Below are 17,609 nucleotides of genomic sequence, written 5' to 3'. Positions count from 1 at the left end.
CTCGGCGCACACGCGTGTCGTATATACCGAGGTTGAGTCAATAATATCGTTAGCAAAAGAAAAGCATAAAATATGTATACGTCGTGTCGTGATGGTGAAAAGAAATCCCCGTCAAGTTGGTAAAATCTCGGAGACGGGATAAAGTGTATAGGATTCGACATACATTTGCCAGTGGAGATAGGAAGCCGGCAGGTCCATGCACATATTTACCATGTACCTTCGTATGTGTACACCGTATATAATATAAACGGAGAAGGAAAAAGGAGACGAAACAAGTGGAGCGGATAACGACGCGCTAAGGGGAAAAAACAAGAATTTGAAAAAATATTATTTTAATGCATAAAATACGTATTTTCAAGACGGAATTACATGTATCGCGTAGCGAGTCTCTGACCTTTAGAAATGTAAGCGGGGAATCGAACCCCGCTTATGAAAACTGAACTTTATCGGATCCCTGGGAGAATCGGACTCCCCGAGAGACGTCGGTGAGAAGCGTCGTTCAACCGAGATTGAAAGAGGTCGATTTCCGTCAACCTGATACTCACAATCAGGCTGGCTCTCTTCGAGATTAAACCTTATTATGTAACTACAGACGAGGCTTTTCACGAAATTTCAGTAAGCGATACAATTTCGCGTGTATTCGCACCTGGGAAATTCCGATCCGTTCGTAATTTTTAGCTGTCGTATGCCTACGTATACGTGGTTTATTCAGGGTTCGTACGCACAGGAAAAACCGAGAAAACTCGGGGAATCTTTTACAAGAGGGAAAAGTCAGGGAAACGTCAGAGAATTTCGAAAATAAGACTGTAATTTTGAGTCTGTCAAAGAAATAAACTCGTTCTTATACAAAGTATTATCGATCTTTTAAGAAAAAAAGAAAATTAGATTTGAAATTTTGTTTCGTCGCACCACTTCATACATTCTATACCTATATATTAGTTAACAACAAACCTTCTTTCGTTTTTTTCTTACGGAAAATCGCAGGCATTATTGTGTAAAAAAAATTTCATTAATCAGCGGCATATTTCTTGAAAGGTTACTGAAAAAATTCTGTTCGAAGGCTGAGATACCTACTTGGAAAAGTCAGGGAATTCCAGATTCCAAAAAGCGTACGAACCCTGCTTATTATACGCCCTATATTATATGTGCACCTCCCAGCTCGGTCTGAAAGCTGCAGCCGAGTTTCAGACCTCCGGGGCTTACTATACGTTCTTCAGAAAGTACCGTGGTAATGAATTTTCCTTCACTTTTACCAGATTAAACTTTACATTTGTAATTTCATTTAGTCCTCATCGCGGAGAGTTGAGGGTCATGAAAAAAATAATCGACCGTGTACGTGATTTTTTTCCTTCAATCTTACGACGTACGACAACAGTTTCGATAATATGAAAATTAATTGTACAGACGCCTAAAATATATCTCTATGTTTTTATAGACACAGTCTGAAAAATCGGACGAAGTCTTTATTGTATTATTCTCGTATAAAGCTAAGGAAAATTGAATATTCATAACAGGCGGTGTATCTTCTGTCAGAGTCGTAAGCCTCTGGCAAAACTGTCCCGCTCGTTTACCTTCACCAATTTCCACGACTTCGGGAGGAAAGATCACTGCTGCGAGCTTTGATGTATCTAAAGGTAGTGAAAAAAAGAAGAGAAAAAAAAATAAAAAATGCCGTCGAAATCAATTTTACACACGCGAAGCCTAGGCGGAAGAAAAACGGTGATCACTCAAAAATCCTATCCTCCATATCCTCCGGGCTGCTCTCACGAGTAGACACGTATATAATACACACATACGTATCTATTCGTAAAATTGGATACTTCAGCTCGAAAGCTTGTTCTTCTTTGCATAGAAAACAGATAGCATTGTGTGCGCGTATATATCCATATGTGTATTTTCGACGCAACACAGAGTGCCCGGATAAAAATAAGAATGTAAAGTGCAATTTGGTAAAAGTGAGAAAATTCAATACAGTCTATCTCAATAAAGGCAAGCCCCAGAGGTCTAAACTTGGCAGACTTTCAAGTCCCAATAGGCGCTGCACTGCGAGTGGATACATAAGGTATATGCAAATTACAAACGAATCAGAATTTTTACACCGGTATATTTTGCAGCGTTCGTATATGCAAATGTATTAATCGCTCGAAAAATGTACATGTACGCGTACCTGCTTTATATATTTGACTATACGAACGAGGAACTGACGGTGATCTTAACGCAGGTAGGAGTACCTAATCAAGTTATTTATTTTATTATCGTCAAGGAATCCACCATACAAATTCTCCTCTACCTATCAGCGGAATGAGATTGCTTCAACGAAAATTGGTGTGTATACCTATACAATATAATATGTACATACACACATACATGCGCAAACATGCCCGATCGAGTTATGCCGCCGTTTGTTACTAGCTACACCGCGTATAATAGCATTTACTCGAGATAGGTATACCTACATCACGGGAAAAACCTCTTCGCGGTAATGCAATTTTTTTTCCCCCCATTTTTTTTCTTCTCCTTTTCCCTCTCTCATTATCGAACATTCTCGCCCCAGCTCTTTGTACGTACGGATATATGCACTGTACCCTTGTCGATCGATGCGTTAAATAAACCATTTACTCAGCCAGAGAGGGTAAAAAGGTAGGTACAAGATAATTGGGTTCTATATAACATCCTTTTGGAACGAATTTATTTTTAAATTGTTCGTTACATGTATACATGAAAGTTCAAGTGTGGCGTCGTGAAAAAAAGAGAAGAAAAAAAAAAAAACAAAGAAAAATTGATGAAAATTGAAACATTTTTGAAGTTTAGGTGATACTACGAGGTGGAATCCAATTTCAGTATAATTTACTTCACGGAGAGTTCGCAGGTTCTATAGGTATATGTATTCGTCCTAAAACTGACTCTGTACTCGATGATCGGTGTAATTTTTTCCCCCTCCTCCATCGACTTGTTCTTTTTTTTTTTTGTCGTCGCTTCACTCACAGCGCTTATGTCTCATATTTGGGAGGTAATTTGTCTCGCTATGGGAGAAGTGGAAGGGTAGGATGGGCGGGGATATCCTCTATACTTACACGTGTATTTAATATCTGTCTCTGTCGCTCTCTCTGTCTCTGAAGACCGTCCATCAGTCGTGACAGAAATAACAAACTTTGGTGGAAAGTAGAACTTAACGTAGACGCGTCGCTCAGACGCGAGCGGAAAGGGGGTGAAAAGATAAAAAAAAAAAATAGAAATAAAAAAGAAACGTACATTCCTGCAGCGGTAACATTTCATGCCCCCCCCCCCCCCCCCCGTATATGTATATGCGGAGAAGATAAAGCAGGAGAAACTACGCGGAAGCGGAACACGAATCGTGGACGGAAAGCGATGTTGAAGTTGTGAAATTTCCCCCCATTATGCATTTCCTGCGGGAAAATGTAGAGATCTGGTGGAAAGAAGGTAAACGATCGAATGAGGAAGAGAATTGAAACGTTGATCATCGTCGTCGTCTGACCAAACGCTAATTACATCGTACACCGATCAGGTATGAAATCCTCGATGGTGGAAATAGCCACAGGTTGCCGAGTTGTATTTGAAAATGGATCGCTAATGCCCGTTCACGGGTAGGTTGAGAGAGTTTTTCTCACTACCCTTATATATGTATTGTATAATACGGGGGCCTAGCCGTGTGGCATACACTTCTCAAACGACCGCCGTATCCATTAGAATCCTATTCAGTGGTTTTTACGCTGCCGCGGGTCACTCCCGACTCACTTGACTCGCCTCGACTCGACTCTCGGCATAACCCTCCACGGTTTCTCGCGCTTCTCGTTACGCAGAATTAGCCCCGTCTTTAAGGGCATTGATCCAACTGAGTGGAACAAATTAGGGATACCGAGGGTAGAATTTATCTTCAGAATTCTGACCTCATCCACCCGGGGAATTGCACTGATTTTTTGGAACGCTGGGAGAATACAACAATATGAATAATAAACGAGGAAGAAGAAGAAGAAGAAGAAGGAGAAGAAGAAGGGACAGATGGAAAGGTTGAATATACCCGGGAAACGGAGGAACAGAAATTATTTCGTCAATTCTTATAATATTCGTTTACCCGTCAGCCCTGTAAAGAATATATTTCCCTTTCATTTAGACTATTTGTCGTACCTATGTACCTGCCTATAATATTATGTACCTATATATCCGTCGCGAGTAACGCAGAACGATGAATAATTCCAACCCTCCGTCTCGTCGGCTTCGATCTGTTTTTTCAACTTCTGCACAAGGCGGCAGAGTTTGTTGCGAAAATAATTCTTTGCTTTCGAATAAAAATTCGAAACATGATAAGCAGGTATTTATACCAAGGTACGGGTTTAGGGTCTGGTAAAAGAAAAAAACAACAACAACAGCAAATCAATTCTTTTCTCATGCAATATGCAAGTATAATTCATATCAGAAATCTTGGTATTTTCGATGCTGAAAGTATTCGATCATTTCAATTCCTCGTCAGAAAATCCGGTTATATTATAAATAAATTCCCGGCATCGTGCAGGTTGAATGCCTATATTGAATTTCCAATAATATGAGGAATGTATAAATGAATTCCAAAGAAAAGTACGAATTTTGCGGGCTTACGAATAATTTAACGTGCCTATGTCTACAACGCTTCTCCGATATCTTAAAAATTATCATTGATTCGTATTATTTTTCGCGCATAACTCTCCCGCAGTTGCAAACAACGTTTATGACCTCGACTAATTTCCATTTCCACCTTAGCTCCTCTGTGTACAAAAAAGTCGGAAAAAGCGCTGCTGCACGTTGATTGCGATTGGAAGAAAAGCAAAAGAAAGAAGAAGAAGAAGAGCAAATATCCTTGGCTTCTGAATTACTCGACAGCAGCAAATAAACGTATCGCATACATACACGGACAGTATAATAAGAGGAGCGCAGATGAGCGCCACTTGTCAGGGTTATATCGACACGTGGTAATTGGCAATAAGACCGAGCTACTATAACGTCTACCGACACCCCCAGCGCCGGTTGTTAAACCGGTAAATAGCTCGGGCTTTCCCTCTTCTATACACACCTACGTGAACGTACATCACGCGTGCAGGCGTGGCCGTATGGCGGGAATAAGACGGTCCGCAACCTACAGAGATGGCACCGATCTGAATTACCTCGATAGTCAGCTGCTCCGTGTCCTCTCGCTCGCTGTAAATTCGCCTTACACCTCCCCCTTGCACATCCTCTCCACTCTTCACGCATGCGGGTTCATCCCACACACTGGTCCACTCACAATCAGAGACGTACAGGGTGCGTCTGTGTATTCGCGGGACGGAGGAAGGGCGGGATAATTCGATAGGGCGCGATAAGGGCGGCGAGATATTTCGATGATCCTACCCCTCTGCAACCCCTTTACCCCGTGGGATGTCTCCGTTCCTCGTTCCGACGTAAGCCTGCGGGATGACGACGTTAAGTCGTTGCTAAATTCCACGCGAGCCGGGCACGTATTACCTACTCCACCTACGCTGCCTCTGCGCTTTCCCTTCTGTTCGTTGCCGCACGCGTGTTCACTTCACCTCCGAGGCATCGTCTTATCCCGGCGTTGTGTAGAGATATTTCAAGAAATTTTGCACATCCGTGGACGCGGAATACGAAAGATCATCGTCTTGAAGCTTGTAACGTTGTGTCGTGACGATTCCGGATGTAGAAAAACCGCTATTTAGCGTTTTTTTAATTGTCTCAAATCCAGTAAACTGTAATAAAACGAAACACACTCACGCGGAGAGATGACAAAGAGATCTGGTTTTGATCGAAACTGCAGGAAAAGAGGGACAGATTTAGGTTTTTGGTAAAAAAAATACCCGTGTCAACTATATTTTTTACTATAAATGTAGCAGGTTTTACCTTGCACAGAGTGGTTTTCACTGTTCTAGACTAAATTCTGCATTTTGCAAGGTATATTTTACCAAAAAACCTCATGTGTCCCTCATTTCCTGCAGTTTTTAGTAAAATCTGCTCCTTTATATTCTCCGTACATATTTCGAAATCTCAAGGGTCCCTTGAAAATCACTTTAATGCTAAGAAAATAGTAATCTTTTCCCGAGTATTTCGTTACGATAATGTTACTAACTTTAACCTCGCGAAGGAACTGGATTTCATAAAGCCGAATATTCGTAGCGTAGACAGCGTGTGAATCACACGCCCTTCCATTCTGCCTGATGAGTAATTGAAAGGATAGTTTTGTCGCAAATTTATTTTGTATCGCTGAAATATGCTGCACAAATCCGCCATGAATTCGAAAAGGTAGGATATGTCGTAGGGTATGATATATCATCGTTTTTTTATTACCGCGTCCGGGACGGAGTCTGTTTAATTGTCAGTTCACTTCAGAGAATGATAAATAGCGTTCAAGTCACTATCATATTACGATCGAAATCTCGATTGTGGAAGAAAATTTTTACAAGTTCGAAAAAAATTCTCGAGAATTCGACGAACTGCGAGGAAGCAGCATTTTATCTTCCGCTGCAGACGGAGCAAATAACATTTCAACGATTCTGAATTCCCTGACATATCCAGAAGATTTGGAGGCTTTTCCTTATCCTTCGCAGGGCATACCCTGATTTCACACGAATTCGACGGTCTTTGAGCGCGGTTGAAAAATTCAACACAATTTTCCGCACCGCGCGAAAGATTTCAAGTGTCGGTGATTGTTGTTGTTGTTGTTTTATACTCGACGCTCGTATATTTTCACACTTTTCATTCGTCACTCTGACCAACATAGAATACGTTCGTTGAAATAACATAAATAACGAATAATATTTGCGAAATAAAAACGCGTTGCGGAACGATCGAAAAATATCGTTAAAATATACAAGAATATTTATTTAGCGTGATGACGTATATGTTACGGCTTCAGGGTCGTCGCTGAACAAACTGAAAAAGAAACAAACAGTTCTTCCATAACGGTAGCTAGACGGCGCTAGATAATCCCTCACATCGTTGGACAGTAATAACGTAGATTTCATGCAGGGTTCGTACGTCTATCGGCGCATGAAGAGTACCTTATACCTCCAGCAATCGCGGGCAGCTGACGCGCGTGGATATGGAAGAGGCCCATCGACGACGGCCGTTCCAGCGGGTAAATGCAATCAAGATTACGAGCTTATCGAGAACCAAAGCGGCTTACGGTAAAACCCCCGATCGCAGCGTCTACGAAACCGAATTATACTTCGCCTTGGTAAATTGACTATGCAAACATCGTGGAGGAGGCGAATATGACGAACGGTAAGGAGTAAGGTAATATCTTAGTAAGGGGTACCTACAACGTAACATGTCACGACGCTCGCTATAAATTATGCTCAATTCGTCGCTAGGTCTCGGCAATTCCCTTGATCAGTCCACATTGATCTAGGCTCCAAGTATGGAGGGTAGAGGTAAAGAGGACTATGTATATCCGTGTATGGAAAGTGTCCGTAAAATATAGGGAAATTGGGATGGCGTTGCGGCAGCAAAAGTTCCACAAAGCGCCAGTCAGATCGTTACCCTTGTTGCTTGTGAGTTCCATTCTGGTGACTTTTTGGCGGACACTTTTGCAGTTGTAAATCTATACGATCTACTTCTTCTTACCTTTACTATTCGTAGTTCTAAGATAGGCATACGAGAGATCATCAAGCAGTGGTTTATTCGATTCCGATTTAATTCCGAGCGTGTCCCTTCAGTCGGAAGTGATTTGCTATGATCCGTCTCTTCTCGAACACCTTTCCCTTCGGTCCGAACACCGGCTACTTCCGGACTGCGAGCCCAAGGACATACTGCACGACAATTTGGAAAAAGGTGTTCTCGTTCCGCTCGAGGAGATGTGGGATTCGAACCTGATGGATTGCCGATATCGATCGGAGGTCTTGGCGGGTGACTACCGAGGACACGATGTCTGTACAGCGGCGAGAAGGAGGAGGATAAGCTGCAGCCAGGACGCGATGATGCCTCACGTGACGCGCACCCGGCCGGTCCTGTATTTGATCAAGTCCAATCACAATTCCAACCTGACCTCACTTAACCCACCAATACGGGAGGCAATATTGGGGGACAGGTATGAGGTGGCACGGCAGAAACGCGCCGGAATATGCCAGCTACCATGTCGAAGAGTTTTTACCCTGAGCTCTGGGGGCGACTGTCACCAGCTGGCACAACGCCTGAAGACGTCTCAGAAGAAATCGATACGGAAAGCAGCTTTGCTTTGCTCACTGCCCGAGAGAAACAAGAGGCTCGAGACAATTAGAGAACGATGCTAAAGCCCGTCCGAGAGTACGAGTTCAACTTGTCAGTTGTCACGTGCCGAGGCTACATGCACCGTTTCCACGTTCGGGTAGCTCGGTTGGAAACAGTTTTGACGAAAAATTGAAACCGGACAAGTGCGAGTAGAACTTGCGTCTTGAGGGTTCCGGAGAAACTTAATTCCTTTTTTTTTATGCGATAGAACTGCAAATGAATTATTTTCAGACTTTTTCCTTTACTTGCGCTGTGAGACCTCGCTTCTCTTCAAATTTCATGATTCTAGGTCAAAGGGAAGTAAGATACGTTTTCATGAGTGAGCTTGCGAGTATCAAACTGTGTGACATGAATGGTCGTATCTTTTGATTGACTCGACTTGGAAACTAATTATTTACCCCTCCGAGGGACCGTAGACCTTGGTATTTGATATTACTTTCAACTTGATACATCTAATCGTTCATGAGAAAAAGGATCTTGACGGACGGACAGACTGACAACGAAGTGATCCTATAAGGGTTCCGATTTTTCCTTTTCAGGCACGGAAGGCCAAAAATGAAGCCGAATTGAGAGCGAGAAAAGAGAGTAACAGGACTGTTCCCAATTTTGATTCGTTGTACAATCCAGCGAAGAGAGAAATAAATTAGTCTCGTACGGTTTTGTATCAGAGTGTTCGCACGGTATGGTTGCGAATATGAAAACACTCCGAGAAAAACCATTATCTGTTAAGTTGTCTCTACGGCGAGTAACGAACGGTGGTATAAGTGTGAAGCTTTTCGGGATACTGTAAGCGAGTGTTAAAAAACCTTTTTGTTGGGTTACGGGTGTATACAGCTAATAGCTCGTTAAAGTACCCAGTGAATTTTGCGCAGTCTTCCGTCTGCGCGGAGCTTTTGAAGACGAGCGAAAAACGTTACAGACACGTAGCTACGCCCAGGTATATTAGCTCCAACAATGTAGGAAGATTAGCTTTAAGAGTTGAGGCTGCAGCAGGTACGAGGGTGTGATGTGCAAAATGCTTTATGGGTGCTCTTCCCTTCCCTCCTTCCATTATTCTCTCAGCCTACCATTCTACCCTTTCAAACGAGACACCGCGATTCTTCAAATTTTTCATTCCGTCTTATGGGATGTTGAAGAGGACGTATGGGGCTACCGCGCGTGGAGAAATATAACTAACAATTTTCCTTCCCAACGGGATGAAAAATGAAAAAAAAAAGGAGAGGGGAACAAAATCCGTTCGTATATGAAACGCTGGGTAAAAAATGTGAGAAGAGATGCCAGAGTTCGGCTTGAATCCAGTCCCGAAAGCAGTGCCCTAAACCCTGAACCTAGGCCACCCTTGTACAGCTACCGCGCGGTAACTCACGGATGCTGGCGGATTTATTTATTTACCAGGGCAAGGGAATGATTCGACCGCGAACACCGTTGCGAATGCATCATGTATGTATGTATTTACTTGTGTATGTATGCACGTATGTACCTACTCCGCGGAAATCCATCTCTGCGCGCGAAGACACGGGGGAAAAAATAACGATATATAACGTGAAAGCAAGAAAAAAAAAACAAAAGGAAATGAAAATAAAATGAAATAAAACGGGAAAACGACAACGCGATATTAATTGTGTTGGGGAGAAAATGTACAGGGTTAAAATGAGAGCTGTGCGTTCAATTCACACGAGGTGATGTATTTTTTGGTTAATGTTGTATATATCGCATGACACAATCTCAGGGGACGTTACCTGATTACGAGATTTTGCAGTATACAGCGGTTCGATAATTTCTTTTTTTCATTTTTCATGATATATTCTTGTCATGGAAGAATTACGAAGCTTGTGAAACGTTATACGTTTTATGATTACACGCGTTGGTATGAATTTTTGGCGAAAGTGGAACCAGCTGCAGTTGAATGCGAAATCGAATCGTGATTTCTTTATGTCCGAATGTTGCTTTATTAGATATCTACAAATTACTGGGCTCAACTTCTGTATCTATTGATTCGATTTCTACACGGAGGGACTTTTGGCATCAATTTTCGCTTTATTCTTTGTCCATAATAATAATAAAATGTACCTATGAATTCAGGGATAATCGAGGCAGTATTATAAGAAATCGCATAGTGATTGTGAAAATGCAGAGTTAATATCTAATATATCGAGAACATTAAAATTTCATTAGTATCTTGCAATTTATATTACTTGAAATACTCACGTTCAGAGTTATTTATGGAAATTTATTATTTATGCTTGTAACTTTTTTACACTCCCAATTTCCCGACAGTAAGTAAATACCTTTTCTGAACTTACAGTACCAACGCTTATTCGTCAAAATAACCATAACTCGTATAGAAATAGTAAGATCTCCTATTATTGTCGGAATGGCCATTACTGTACCTGGATTATTCTTAAATTCTGAAATTTTATTGCAATTATGGACAAATAATAAAGCAAATATTGATAACAAAAGTCTCTCCGCGCGTACAATTGAAAACCGTTCGTCATGTTCAACTTTTGCGGTTACACGCGCTCGGTTTTTTTTTTTTTTTTTCAATTCCTCTCAACTTAGTTAAACTCTCGAAGTGATCCGCGTGTATAATACGTTCGATCGTGCAATACGACGGTATGAAACCCTGCGCCTTTTACAGTCTCGACATACGTACACCGCCGATATAAATAGTGCCATAAATAAACCGGTGCAATAAAACTGCACTATCGGTAAATTGGCTCGAAACGCGGAGGCAGTGAAAATATCCTAAAGTTGTTCATTTATTTGTTTACTCATTTTTTTCGTCATTCTCAAACCTATCTCTTTCTTTTTCCTCGACACCCACGGAGCGGGAAATCCGTGACGAGGTAAACAGCGCGATGCCCTCGCAACTCTGCAGGATTTTTCCCCGGTAGAAAAGGCAACGGCAACAGCAACAGCCGTAACTCAGGCACCCTGGGCCGTTGGTGGATTTATTTATTTACCAGGGACCACTTCGACCACCACCCCGCGTTACACCGGCTCTCTCGAGCGGCACGAGACCGGGTGTTTTATATCATTCCCGTACCTACGCATCTCGCCCTCCTCCACCTCCACCTCCACCTCCATCTCTACCTCGCCTGTGTGCCAGAGTGCTTCCCCCGCAACGATTCGCTGATCAAGTTTGTCACGAAGATGGACAAAAACAGGGCCGAGAGATAACCGCGGGAGCACGAATAACCGAGGTATGTATAATACATGCCACGTTACGGTTTTCCACCTGATTCGGGGTAATGATTAGAGATACCTACCCGCGTCACGCTCGTTTTGACCATTTCTCGCATGCAGCGAACCGTCGGAGAGGAAAGTGGAGGAGAGAGAGGGGGGGGGGGGGAGGAATGGAAAAACGTACTTTGATTTGTATGTTAGTTTTTTCCCTCATTCAACGCGTGTCGAGTTCTAAAAGTCCCCGAGTGTTCAGCTCCCCCCCCCCCTCGGGGTTCAACCATTCTTTAGAAAGACTGTAATGAATGATCTCGCTGGTTTTTTTCTTTCTTTTTTTTTCGAAGAGAGACTGCTACACCGAGAGCTTTGGAATCCGCCTTTTATCTGACCCTCATTTTGCGGGTGAAAAAAAATTTGTCGCTCATATACATATAGCGCTTGCGAGATTGTATAATTCCCGTTTCATTCTCAACTCTGCCGGAAATTTAACGTAATTGAGATAGGTTATACGCAGGATTTATAGAAATATCGATTTACGTTGACGAAAAATTTTCATCGTCGACTTGGGATTTTTTTCCCAAATATATGTATATAACCTATCCATGGGGATAGTGTGCGGTGTTATAACTCTCGGTTTAAGTTTCATATGTTCGAGATTCCGAAGCAAACTTTAAGTCGGCGCGAAGAAAAAGAGAATACCACTGGGACGGCGAAAAAAGTGTTCCATATTCGTATCACTTCCGCTTTTGATAGCTTATTTATGCATGGGAGACGCGTGAAAGCATAACCAAAGGGATTCGCAAACTGCGAAGAGCATTCAAATGAAGATGAATTACTGTCGGGACCGAGTCCGGTTATCGCCACGCGGTTAATAATTTCCGAGAGGGTAGATAAAATCATTTCAGTTTCGTCGTATGTCGGGAGATGAAAGAGACAAGTTAAGGTGTTCGCTCCCCTCATTACTGCCCCGTTATCGCTTTATAGGTATGACGTACCACGATTTAATTGCACAATCCATGTACAATAAGCAGCATGCCCACGTGCATGTGTATGTGTATATACATACGTACATACATATATATATAAGGCATTCCACCCTAAACCGACCTACGCCTGATGTTCACGATCGACGATTTTGTTTATTTTTAAGTATGGTTTATAGTGCATAACAAAATCATCCTTCACTGAAAACGAGTTTCAGATTTTTTGGATCACGGGTTTGATATTTACAGCTCCGAAAATCATGAATTCCGAATTTTTCAACAAATAGCCTCAATCGATTGGCTTCAAATTTTTCTCATGAATTCCTTGTTCGAAAACGAAAATTTTGGGACCAAAATGAAAAAGTAATTTAAAAGTGAGAAAAATTGAAATAAATATAAATATCAGAAATAAAAATTTATATTTTATACGTTTTGTCTCACTTTTCAATTATTTGTTCATTTTGGTCTCAAAATTTTCATTTTCTAGCAAAGAATTCATGAGAAAAATTTGAAGCTAATCGATTGAGGCTGTTTATTGAAAAATTTGGTTTTCGTGATTTTCTGAGCTGCAATTGATAGCGGCATTATGTACGGTGCTCGTGTCCCTGCTCGTGTAATAGATGTACATATTAATACAACTAGCTAATTACCTAATTGGCTAATTAGCGAAGTAATTACTCACGGAATTTATACGACTAACAAATTATCTCCCATCAGCGATCGGACCTCCTCCTGCTTCATCTTCTTGTCCTTCTTCGAAGAAGTCTTCTCGACGTTTTACACGCCGGGCTTTCCCTCGGCGCAACGTTGAAATTCTTCTTCTCTCTTTCTTCGCCCCCTCGTCACGATTCGTTTGCAAAGGTCCGCGAAGACGGATGTCTTGTATCTCGAACCGATCCTCGCCTTAATCCGGGTGCTGCGAAAGGGATTTCAAGAATTACCGTTTGCTTTACGACCGCGTCACTAGCCCTACACACCCTGCAGCAGTCACACAGACCCTTTCCCTTTGGCTCAACTCTATCAAGCTTACCACATTTTTTATTTTTACTCTCACTCTCATTCATCCCTCTCGCACAAGAAAAACCGCGTTCAGAAACGCCTCCCTTTCGTCTCGCATGTCCGACAGGCCGTGCAAGGGGTTCAACGGTATTAACTGTAAGACTTGAAGTCTGAATCGTTCGAGCTGAATTATCTCGACTCATCTTCTCCTTTCGAGAAACTATAATCGTAAGGCGATTACCGGGTAGATAATACTTTGTCCATCTGCTATCGGAACGAAGCACTTCGCTCTCGAGGATCTTATTCGAATCCTCTGCAGTTGACTTCGAAAGAACTTGACTCATTTTCTCCTTTCTTAACCCTTCGCAAATCCATGCCGGATAACAATTCAACCCACTTCTCATCCGCTTCACTCAAGAGATGCACATTCATGGATGTTTTTCGCAGTCTCTTATCTAATGCTTCAGCTTTGTTTTCATCGGTTCACTCGGTGGGCATATCTTCAAAGTTTAGTCAAGTATCCCCTCGAAGTAAGTCCCGCGAGTGACGCGGGCTATTTCGGCGATAATAATACATATATACATACATATATACAATATATATGTACGTATACCGTGGGACATTTTCTATGCTCCGGATTATTCAAATGACTTTTTATACTGGAATTGTCGCGGCTGATTTGTCAGAAATGGTTTTCAACGTTTTATCCAAATATCCTATAACTATGTATTATAATTAAACTCACGAAACTCGTTGTCATTTGTCTAGAAGACATTTAAATTCCTGAATTCCAGTCAATTTTTCTTTGATCCGCCACAATAAAGTAATTTTCGAGATACCCCGAAAGTGGAGTGAGAGACTGCGGTGTTATTTGCATGAAAATAAAGGCTAGGCCATCGATAAATCACAATGAAAAACACGCCGTTGAGTGTTGATTAATTTCCCTCACCGCGAAACGACGGGAAATTGCTGCAATTTTGAAACCCTCAAGATGGATGCGCTTCCTTAATTGTTGACGCGGAGTTTGGCGTTCGGTACTTTGCAGCTTTGGTTGCCTGCTGTTAGCCGAGGTGAGACAAAGTCGGTCGGACCGTCACTCCGGCGGTTTGACTCGTTAAATTATTCAGTTTGAAAAGTGAACTTGCCGGGGTTAAGGTGAGTGTACCACTTATTCACCCTGTCCCAAATATCCACCGTTTTTGGATGTATTCGTTTCATCCTTACTTCTAAAATCAACAAAAAATAACGTTGTATCGTCAAACCCTCCAGCAATCGGTTTTAATCATCGAAAAATTCACAATTTGTGCGGTAAAATTGTAATTTTTGAAAATCAAAGCGTCAATAATTCTCGTTATAGTGTCGATAACCGGTACACTTACCTCAGTACGTACACAGCATGCCAGACATGCCAGTCTGTACGTACCTGTATAATAAGACTCTCGTAATATAACAAAACCCTGAGGCAGTCTTTGGAAATATTTAATTAAGAGAGCAAAAGTTTCCCGGTGGATAAATTGGTCCAGTGTATATGTATACCTATTCACGTATATAATGTACTTCCCGGGTGAAAGTATATTGGAAATAGCAGGTAAAATTTAATCTCAGTTTCCCTGAAATTATTAAGAGAAGAGAAAAAGGCTCTTCGCAACTCGAAGCAGCCGCCGCGTCTCGTTATTTAAATAATCATCGTCCTCGCGCTAGCTCTGCGGAATGAATTTTTTACGGTTCCGTCAACAAAGAGGAAACCATTCTGCACCCTACGCGCGGATTTGAGCGAAAATTAATGGATCCATCTCTTGCTACGGGAGTCGCGGCGTGTCTAACATAAACCGTGGATAAACCTGTATCGATGAATAATTCCTCTTAGGCAGAAAATTCTAACAGACCGATAAAGTTTCGAAAGAAAATGTCAGCGTCTTTTTTTTATTTGAACCCGTCGTGTGCTCCGATGTACGTAACGTATATTGACGCAGAAATTACACCTTGTAAGTATAGCGATACTTTTCACGTTGGAATCACAAGCTGTCGACAGCGAAGCGAAAAAACCGAGTGAGAAATATCGCTGTCGTATTGTACCACGTACCGATAAATTCGATTGAAATTTAATCCGTCGTTGCAAAAAACCCAAGGAAACATTTTGCTCACTTTATGTCACGTGAGAATGCAAACTCGTTCGTTCTGTCGTTGTTGATCTGTGTCGCAGAAACTGCCAGGCTCGAACTGCAATTTATCTCCTGTTGTTCCGAACGACGTGTTTCTAAGTTGTTGTTTTTGCCGAGCTATAGATTGTAATTAATGTAACCGCGAATCGATCATCTCTTGGCTAACAATGAACGATGTATACGAGCAATCTTTCCCCAAACAATCGTGATTCTAGATTTTATTTTTTCCGCAAACTTCAACGCCAACGCGAAGTGGAGTAAACAACCGGTTACATAACAAGGGAAATAATTTTTAACAAAGATTGAACTACTCCGCTGAAAAAAAATTTTCCACCACATCGCACCGAAACACCTAATGTTCGCACATTTGCTCGACCATGTTCGAGGAAAGTTTGAGGAGGAACGTATTTTTTGCACTTCCCCGAGAATCTGACACAGCTCAACGAATAATAAAACATCAATATTCCCATCGATATGCGCGGAGACCCTCTCGCTCGTGAATGTCTGCCGTTTTCACTGATCCGTTCTGTACATATGTACAATGTACATACATATATGGAAACGAAGAAGGGACGGAGAGAAAAAACCGTGTAAAAATTATGTAGTGTATTATACCCGCGGAGGGTAGTAAAATATTCCACATCCTCGGCCTGAGGTGACTGTCGGAATACATTTGGTATTGTTGGCTAAGTAACCGGGCTGTAAGAGTGGATTATATAATCTATATAATACGCTATGAAAACATAATTTAAATGCTAATGGGTGCTGAGTAACGAGAGACTTAAATAGCGGGCGATTGTGGCGGGAAAATAAGAGCAATGCGACCGTGAATGGGGGACAAAAAAGGAAAAATAAAGATAGAGGAAAGGAAAGGAAAGAAAGAAAGAAAGAAAGAAAGAAGAAGATGAAGAATAACAAAAATCACCCTTTGTCAGACCATGGAGAAATTTGTCGGCCGGGCGTTAATCTCAGCTTTATTACTCGACTAAACGAACCCGAACGATCCGCCCTCCTTGCATATATCCGTAACACGCTCATTGTCAGTGCAAAATACTTCTCATCGTCGGTCTAAAACTTTCCTTATACACGCTCTGAAATTGTTCGGTCCGTTGTGATACCTTCGTATAAATATCTGTGCAATATGTCTTGCATGTATAACATACGTTCCTCGGGTGCGCGTAGAGTACGTACATATGTAAATTGACACATGTGCATGGCGTATGTATACATGGTATATACGCGCGAAGAGCAAATAAAAATCGCATCGCACGTACTCCGTGCATGAGAATATCAGAATGTTCTTCGATTCCGATTCTAATTCCTATGTTATACCTTAGAGTGCAAAGGAAGGTGAGACCTGAGTAAGAAGACCGCGTAGCGAGGTTATTTCAAGTTCTCGAGGTTGCGCGGTCGTTGTCAGGTACGCGAAACTGATCAGTGATCACCGCAGCTAAGAAACGGCTGCACGAACAACTCGTGCGTCTCCTCAACCCCCCGCAAGCCTGCAGTGTTTGCAAACCGCGATCGGCACGAAGGTGAGATTGACCCAGGGCGGTACCTGGGGAACGACGACGAGGGTTGCGAGTGACACGTGCGGCCTGATCGAGGACCGCGGCGCGGAATGAACGGGCAAAGAGAAGGGCAACCGAGGCGTCGGAGGCGCCGGGATAACTGGACGGTGCAGAGACGACGGGCAGCCACCACCTCCACCAGACACGGGGTTCTTCTCGTTCTGGAGGTTCGCGTCGCCGCGCGGCGGCGCAACGCGTGGCAGCAGCTACGCCGCGTCGCGACGCCCCGCGTCTTCCGCCGCGATCGATCCGCCGCGACGCCGCCGCCGCCGCCGGTTCCGCGCCTCCGTGTTCGCCTTCTCTCTTCGAACGCCGTTCTTTCCATTTGCCTTCTCCCCCCACCCCCTTTCTCGCTCCCTCTTTCTCTATTTCCCTCCGCGATTCAACCTAGGTTGAAGATAGGCGGTGGGTAGGTACTTGTTGTACCGCGTCGTCGTACGGAATTCCATCTACTATTT

The 17,609-nt window shown here is 42.5% G+C and overlaps 1 protein-coding gene across 3 annotated transcripts in view; it reads right to left on the bottom strand.

Moving 5' to 3' along the window:
- The window catches only part of LOC107221241 (neuroligin-4, X-linked), a 30,180-nt gene extending 12,947 nt beyond the window's left edge, over positions 1 to 17,233 (bottom strand). Inside the window, exons 1-2 of one of the 3 annotated variants that reach the window (XM_046730915.1) lie at positions 16,913 to 17,233; positions 13,102 to 13,335 (exon numbers count right to left, since the gene is read on the bottom strand). The gene's annotated coding sequence lies outside the window, so the exon portion shown is untranslated. Of the gene's footprint in view, positions 1 to 13,101; positions 13,336 to 13,659; positions 13,940 to 15,563; positions 15,796 to 16,912 lie in introns of those variants that run through there. The other 2 variants (XM_046730917.1, XM_046730916.1) reach the window with 2 other exon arrangements.
- Between the last annotated feature and the right edge of the window lie 376 nt (positions 17,234 to 17,609).

This window comes from Neodiprion lecontei, chromosome 2 (genome assembly GCF_021901455.1).
Source record: "Neodiprion lecontei isolate iyNeoLeco1 chromosome 2, iyNeoLeco1.1, whole genome shotgun sequence".
Lineage (NCBI taxonomy): Eukaryota > Metazoa > Arthropoda > Insecta > Hymenoptera > Diprionidae > Neodiprion > Neodiprion lecontei.
The sequence above is the reverse complement of the archived record's forward strand: the minus strand, read 5'-3'. Positions and strand labels throughout refer to the sequence as shown.